The following is a 7,709-nucleotide window of genomic DNA, read 5'->3' as shown; positions in this document are numbered from 1 at the left end:
ATGTAAGTTCCTGCTTAACATGAACTAGAATCTTTCTCATATCTTCAAAGTATTCACCAAGCCGCTAGAGAGGTACTGTGCACTAAAAAGTTTGTACTCGTCTGCTATGCCGGTTTCTCCATAAACCAACCTGCTTTATCTAAACTATTCAAGTCAGATTTTGATATGTATTTCACATGTATTGCGCTCCATGTGAATTCTTTTGTTGATGTGATACTTGCATTAATCGTGCTGTCAGTCTGAACACAATTAAGTTCATATTTTCTTTAGTGAAACAGGAAAATGAATGTGTTAGGTGTAAGATGAAATGTAGCTGTAGGAGTTCAATCCTTCTTCATGAATTTCCCATCCAAGCATAAGAAACTACTTCTTGGAATGGTCAAAGCATGATGCTGCTGCATGATTATGCGGACCTCATCAGTGTTCTCGAAAGTCGCTGAAGCAGAAGGTTTGTGCCAGAGCATTCCTGGCAAATGATTCGTTCATCTTTTTCGGCTGAAGCGTTTCTGTGTAGTCATATAATGATTTCTTCACTGTGAAAGACAGTCACTGGAATATCAATGATGTTGTTTGATGTTTTACACTTGAACTGACTGGAGGGAATGTTCAATAGATTGCATGAATAAGTTTTTCATTGAGAATAAATTCATCACAATATTGCACTCCATGTGAATTCTTCTAACTGGTGCGTATAACTACTGCATGAAATGAATCAAAATTTATGTGGATTAGTATCTCGAATTTGGTCCTTCGAGAGTCCTGGTAGAGATCCCACTGAATTTTCTTTTATAAAATGTGTTAGTTGCTCGCTCATTCTTGTTTAAGTTCACTTGTAATTCGAAATCTGGTATTACCTGTTTTAAATATTCGTTGAAATCATCATTGTCGTTCGTGTTGTGGACACTTGAACAACTTTACCAGTTACAAGGGGCAGATTGCAGTTTGGTGTTGTGGTATCAGGAATAATGTACTATTTTTCTAAACTGATCAACGCAATACTCGAACCTGCTTCGCTTAATATGATTGGTGAACAGTAATTCACACTTAGTATTGATGATCTATATTTTGAAGTGAAAGAGTATGACATCGCTCCTCAAGGTCAACTGATGAACAGCTATGGATGACTATTGTTTTTATATCTTCTTTTTTGTAGCTGACAGGATAAGTGTGAGACATAAGTTTGCATAGGGATATGTAGTAAACTTTTGGTAGCGTAGATCATTGTTGAAAATGTGGTTTCTGGTAAAGTTGTGGTCTAGTTCTTCCATCAGCTGTAAGTCACTGAAAGACTCAAAGTAGAAACGTCATTTCAGCTTCTTTTTCTGACATCTTCCACCCATCGATTTCCAGATTCTTTTTTAATGTTAAATATACAAGTCCAGATTCATTAAATAGTATTGATAGATAGATCATTAGATAGTATAGGATGGTGTAATCTGTAAACACTCCATGAAGTTTTAGTAAGGAGCGTTTCTTTTTACTAAATTAAGAAGATCGATATTTGCAAGTGGTATTTCAGGCATTGGGTGGTATCTTTTTTTTTTTTTAATGAACAGTCTGAGCCCCTTCCTGTCGAATTTTCGTGGAGTACTTTCCCAGCAGCCTCAGATTCCATGAATCTGTCATGCCCCTGCAGTTCTTTGAGCTCAAAAACCAATTGCCGAAAGTCTTGCCAAGCCTGGAATTGTGAAAGAAAGTATTCCATCTGACGTGCTAGACACCCGTAAGACTCTAGACCAGGCTCATCCAAGAATTGCGCCCAGCGGGCGCGTCCGCACCCCGCGGGCGCAAGACAATGTAGTTCAGCGCCCCATCCGCGACCGTGTGTCGCTAGTGTCGCCATAGGAACGAGAGAGAGAGAGAGAGAGAGAGAGATAGAGAGAGAGAGAGAGAGAGATCCAGAGCGAGTGAGACCGCACAGCACTGCTCTACGCTGGACTGTCTCGTGGTCAAATCTAACGTGAACAAAATATTCTATCTTAGAATTAATTTTATGTAAGGGATATAGAGTCTCATTCTTACTGTTAGTAGTAACAAGTAAGTATTTTTTGTTATACTTCCTGCTACAATTTTTTGTATCCGTTTTTCAGAGTTTAGAAATCGGATCCTTGGTTTGCTGTTTTGTACGTCATAATTTTAACTGACCAAGTTTGAATACTTATTAAAATAGAATTAAGGTTATAAAGCTCTTTAATTCTCACAGTCAACATTGTTAAAGAAGACAATTAACATTTTAAACGTTTTACTTTTCGAGGAAACGATTTTGTCTAGGCTCGGTACAATATTCTGTGAGTCTGCTAACCTCAAAGAATTGGTCAAAGCCAAGGGGTGAACGGTTCTTAGTTTAAGCAAACTTTAAAAGAGAGAAAAAGAGCTCACAAATATACGTGGAACCAAACATTGAGAGAACTTTGGCCGCCTACTTGTGCAAAAGAGGATATTTCTCTCGTGGTAGACACCTGTAAAAGTCATCCAAAGTTTTACAAATAAGAAAGCGGTCCTTCAGGCGGATATTGCACTGTAGGTCAATCAGCTCTAGTTGAAGCACTTGTGAGACGTCCTCTGCCCGAAGGAAAACCGGGCGAACAAATGTATCTATCGGCTGGCGTTCGGGCGGTCCGCGCGGCCAGCTAAGCGGCACGGCTCGGCCACTGCGGCAACATACGAATTCGCCCGGGGCGCTGGCCGCGGGCGATCGCGGGCGCTGGCGCCCCAGGGGCACCGTTTGGACGAGCCTGCTCTAGACGTTCTAACCAGTGTTCCTTCTGAGGGTCTTCTAGCTTCCACCAACGATAACTACATGCATTTTTGAGCATACTGATGTGCTCGTCCTCATCTTCTTATTCTTCAGCAAACGACGAGTGTCAGTCACGACTCGACTGAAATTCAGCCCATACCTAATTTACGTTTTTTGCCCATTGCTTTATCAACTAAAAGTGCGATAAATTGCTGTTCAATACCGACATCTCTTCTTGTACCTATCTCTTTGGCTCGACTGGCTTAAAACCATCCTCCAGTGTGACATCCTCTGACATTCATATTTACTGCATACATGTAATATCATGCTTTTCAGAAGGCCTCATATAAAACATTCACATGAGTCGTTTCTGAAGCTAGGTTTCTGGTGCACAGTAGGTATATGTAGGGATGTGAAGTTTTATAGGTAACTTGTCGTGAATACCACTACCTCTGCACTTGCACATTTCATATTGTGCAGATTATACTAAGATGCTGTTTGAAGTTTGTGTGCCTTGTTATACAGCAAACCATCGGCACCAACAAAAGTGTTGCGTTATGAGGATAAACCATGCCATTTAACAAGAGTTTTTTCCCCATCACCTTATGAGACTTTCTACAAGGAAGATGTTTGGTTTACTGTCTGCCTGTAATTCTTCCATATTAAAAAATATTGGGAATTTCCTCACCATGGCTGTCCTTTAAGAAGCATGTTCTAGGGTTTGTTTGTTGCACTTCGGAAACTGTAAATATCTCCATTGATCAGTTTGGAAAGTATGATTTCTCAAATTCTGTCTTGTGTTTTGAAATATGAACTAAATCACATACGTTAAATTCCTGTTTGCATTGGTCTAACATTATAATATGACTGTAAATGGCATTAAAAAGATCATTATCAAGAACATCAATTGGCTTCAATTTTATTGTCCAGAGACCAGTCCAATTATGAATGTCAACTATTTGTGTGGAAGATATCAGTTGATTTATAAGAAGCATGAATGATAAAGACACATCCATGTACATGCATTTATCATTTGCTACGTATGCTCCACAATACATAAAATTTAATCTGAGAGAATATCTGATAGCGGTGTGTTCCATATTGCTCCATTACCATCTTGAAATATTTGTATTAGAACTCGTCACTGCGATCTATTTGAAGATGTGATTTGTTCCTGTCTGCAGCGACTGATCAAATACCTGTGTAACTGCCTTCCCTGTCTTTGTTTTCATAAGTACGTATCAATAAGTATTAAAATATATTTGAAACCCTTATTTTCCCATAAATATTGTCTCGTATCTACAAGATCCATCTGTCATTGGTTGTCCAAACCTCGAAATATAACTTGCCTGTGTGGGAATGCCATGCATTCTGGTTTATGGAGCTATTAAATTACTGTCTCCACAGTTTTCCGATGAAACCTCTTTCTCTAACTACTGAGATTATACCTATGATGTCATTGGAATGTGCTGTTTTCCCAGCTGCAGACGATTCTGTGAGCAGCAGTAATCATTCAACTACTTCATTAGGTTGCTCATAATAGATGTGCTGGGGCAACCAGTTGTTAATTTGCTTGTTCTGAATGTCAACAACGCCACTGCCAGGTATGTCTGGTAATGCATTTTTAATTATGTTTTGGTATTTAAAATGGTTGCAACATTTTGCTCCCACTACATTAGCTTTCTTATATACTTCTGCCATACGTAATATCTGACCAAACATTTCTATATCAGTGAAACCTGAGTTTGTTCTGACACGTACTATGCCTGAATAACTTATGGGGATGCAGCTGGGTGACGCCTTCGAAAATTAACTATATTTCGACTGTTAACACCCTGTCATTTTCAAAGCACAAATGCAGTAAGAAAGCTCTGTCCAGGTGAATCTCAAATCTTTTCATGCAGAGCATTTGTCGTAGACATCAGGCTGCTGCATTCCCGGAACTTATGTCAACAATTTTATACCTTTTAGTGACAATCTGTAGAGTTTCTCGGTTTTTTACGAGTATTAGTTTCAGAAAACGAGGCACTCTTTGAATTTCTCTATCACTGATCTGTGCTGAATTCTTGGTTAAACGTATAGATTGCGCACCCAGCATATATTGTTCTTTTATCTACTTTCTTTGTACATCGTATATGACTACCACTGTGATGTTGAATGAAATCACTAATAGCATTTTTTTCTTTAGCCTTCAAGAGTGGTTCAGGAGATTGTGTGACAAGCCTGAATCTGTCTCTCGGTGACTGGTCTCTTTTCAAATGCTCTAACCTCAGCTTTCATGGTTTCTCTTGAATAGCCTTACATGATTCCACAATTTTATGTTTTACTGGAATGTTGTTATAGTGTTTGGGGAAGGAGGAAGACTCAGTGAAGCAGAGAACTTCAGATGCAATGGAAAACCACTTAAAATAATTAACAATTTCAAATATCTAGGCCTCACAATCCTAACAACAGGAAAACGTTTCAGACTACCCAGCTATGGACCTGTTTAGGCTAAAGATACTACCTGTTCTGACATATGGCTTAGAATCAGTAGGAGAGTACGTCACATACAGACAGCTGGAATAATTGGAAAGAGTAAACGCTAGATGCCTGATGAGAATTTTAGGAGTCCTGCACAACTCTAGATTGAGGCTAGCGTACGAGCATACCAGGGAGATCTTTCTGATACAGAATCTTAGTTGCGAGATCATACTCCCAGCTAGTGCCGACTTCAAACGGCTTCTGCAAGATCTGAATGAGAAGAAAAACAACATACCAGAGGACTTCTATGCAACGTCTTCTATGCAAGTTGGACCTCGATGGAAGATAATCATGAAATGCGATACGTGACGACGAGACTGTTAACCCATGGTTTTTACAACATGGTGTGTTGCAACTAATTATTTCACGAACCAAATGACGAGGGTGTGTGTGAGTTATGCTTGGAATTTTGTGACCGATACCATATTATCAAATGCAGAAATAGACAGAAATCCATCGTAGCTTATAGCAAAGACAAGTAATGTGAATGTAATTAATGTGAATCTTATCCTTTGCATGGCATGAGTGCGTTTCGAACAAATAAAATAAAATATAATAAGTAGACTTGGTACAGTATACATCTTACATACACTCCAGTTTACCTACATCAACTCTTTCAGTTAACCCGTTTGCCTTCTTTTCAGTTACATCAATCCTTGAGTTAACTCATCGATTAACCTCAAAATTGTCAGAGAATAATTATTTAATTACCTAATATTATGCTGAGTCTTCAAGTATAGTAGTATGACGTTTTTAGTACCATAAAGCGCCTGAAATTTCATGTCAATGCACGGTCGAATGTTCTGTCTTCCCTTCTCAGACTAATTGTGGGTGGATGTACTCACAAACTTGTTCATTGGGTAAACTATAGTGATGTGGTTAGCCTGTTGTTTCACTGCATATATGCCCATTATCTTTTAAAAACTACCTGAAAGTTCCACTGACATCGATAATCATTCAAGCACCTCATTTTATCGGTAACTAAGAAGCTGTAGTAATGTGAAGGATTCCAGAAATCTCTGCATAAAGTTTTCAATTCATTGAATGTTATGTCAGTTCCTTCATGCACCTGGTAAATGTGTTTTAAATTCATATTATCTGGTTTGAAGGCAATCATAAGGTTCGAATTATCTCTTGATGGTTGCTTTGGGATCATAGAATTAGTGTGACTTAGAAGACATCAACAAATACTTTTATCAAAGCCAAAATATAAGTGTTTCGGTATTTGATACTGGTTTTCCACCTAAATATTGCCGAATATGAATACTGTACTAGCGTTTACTTCTTCAGGCAGCGTGAAATAGTCACTGTCAGTGAAAGTATTACACATGATACCGCAATGCCTGAAAGTATTTCCTCAAGGAGATGTTATTTGGGTTGGAACTGTGTTACTGAAAATACACATTCCATGAGCGAACACTGCCTGGATGCAATAGCAGGAACAGGAAAACATTCCTCTACCCTCCATCAGATGGACTAATAGTGATACTGTCCAGCAGTAGTGATCTGTTTTTCTAAAGTATTCACAGATCAGTCAGTTACAATGAAATCCACGTGATGAGGATGGTTAATCCCTTAGCTCTTGTTGAATACTATATAACTACAACAGCAGGGAAAAAATACAAATGTTCTTCACATTTCATTTATTTTTACAGATAGCTGGGTATGTACAGATACTTAATGCAGTTCTACATGTGTGTGAAGTGTTATAAACATATACATAGTTCTGGGTATTGATGTGCAAGATGCGAATTATTGAGCCACATCTTCTTCAATGAGATTGGAAGTTTGCTGTGACATTTCCTATAAACTTGCTTACAGTATTTCGTAAAGAATTTAAACGGAACTTTGCCAGCTCAGTATATGGTTGAGTGCATGCTGTATGTCGGTTCTGCCATACATTAAATTCTCTAAGGTATGTTCTTTCATTTGAGTCGATTTCGTTTTGTTAAAAAGTTTGATTGCTAGTGAGAAGACTCTCACATTGATCTTATGATCTCCCAGTAATACTACAGGTGTCGTTTGAGTATTTCGACTAAACATGCCTGCAATTGCGATTTCTTTATCACACAGTCAACACAACACTATAGAGGATCACATGACAGTAAGCTGACTTTCAAAAGTCGCTGCTGGCTTCAATTCATGACCAGAGAACATTCAGACACTGACACGTTTACTTGCACTAAACTTCAGGATGAGAGACTTATTGAAAATGGGTATGTTCTCTTGCCGAGACATATTCGTCATGGGATAATCTACAACATCGCCTGGAAATAACAAAATAAAATAAGTTTAATCATTCAGCACACTTATTTACTTAAAAACATTGATGATACTTACAGTGTGTCAATTGTTTAGGCTGAGCCTGGAACTTCATGGCAGCGATGTTAACTCGTCGATCGCATATTGCTAACTGAAATCATTACCTATTGGCGGTATATATATTACT

The sequence above is a fragment of the Schistocerca gregaria genome, chromosome 3, assembly GCF_023897955.1.
Source record: "Schistocerca gregaria isolate iqSchGreg1 chromosome 3, iqSchGreg1.2, whole genome shotgun sequence".
NCBI lineage: Eukaryota > Metazoa > Arthropoda > Insecta > Orthoptera > Acrididae > Schistocerca > Schistocerca gregaria.
The sequence above is the reverse complement of the archived record's forward strand: the minus strand, read 5'-3'. Positions refer to the sequence as shown.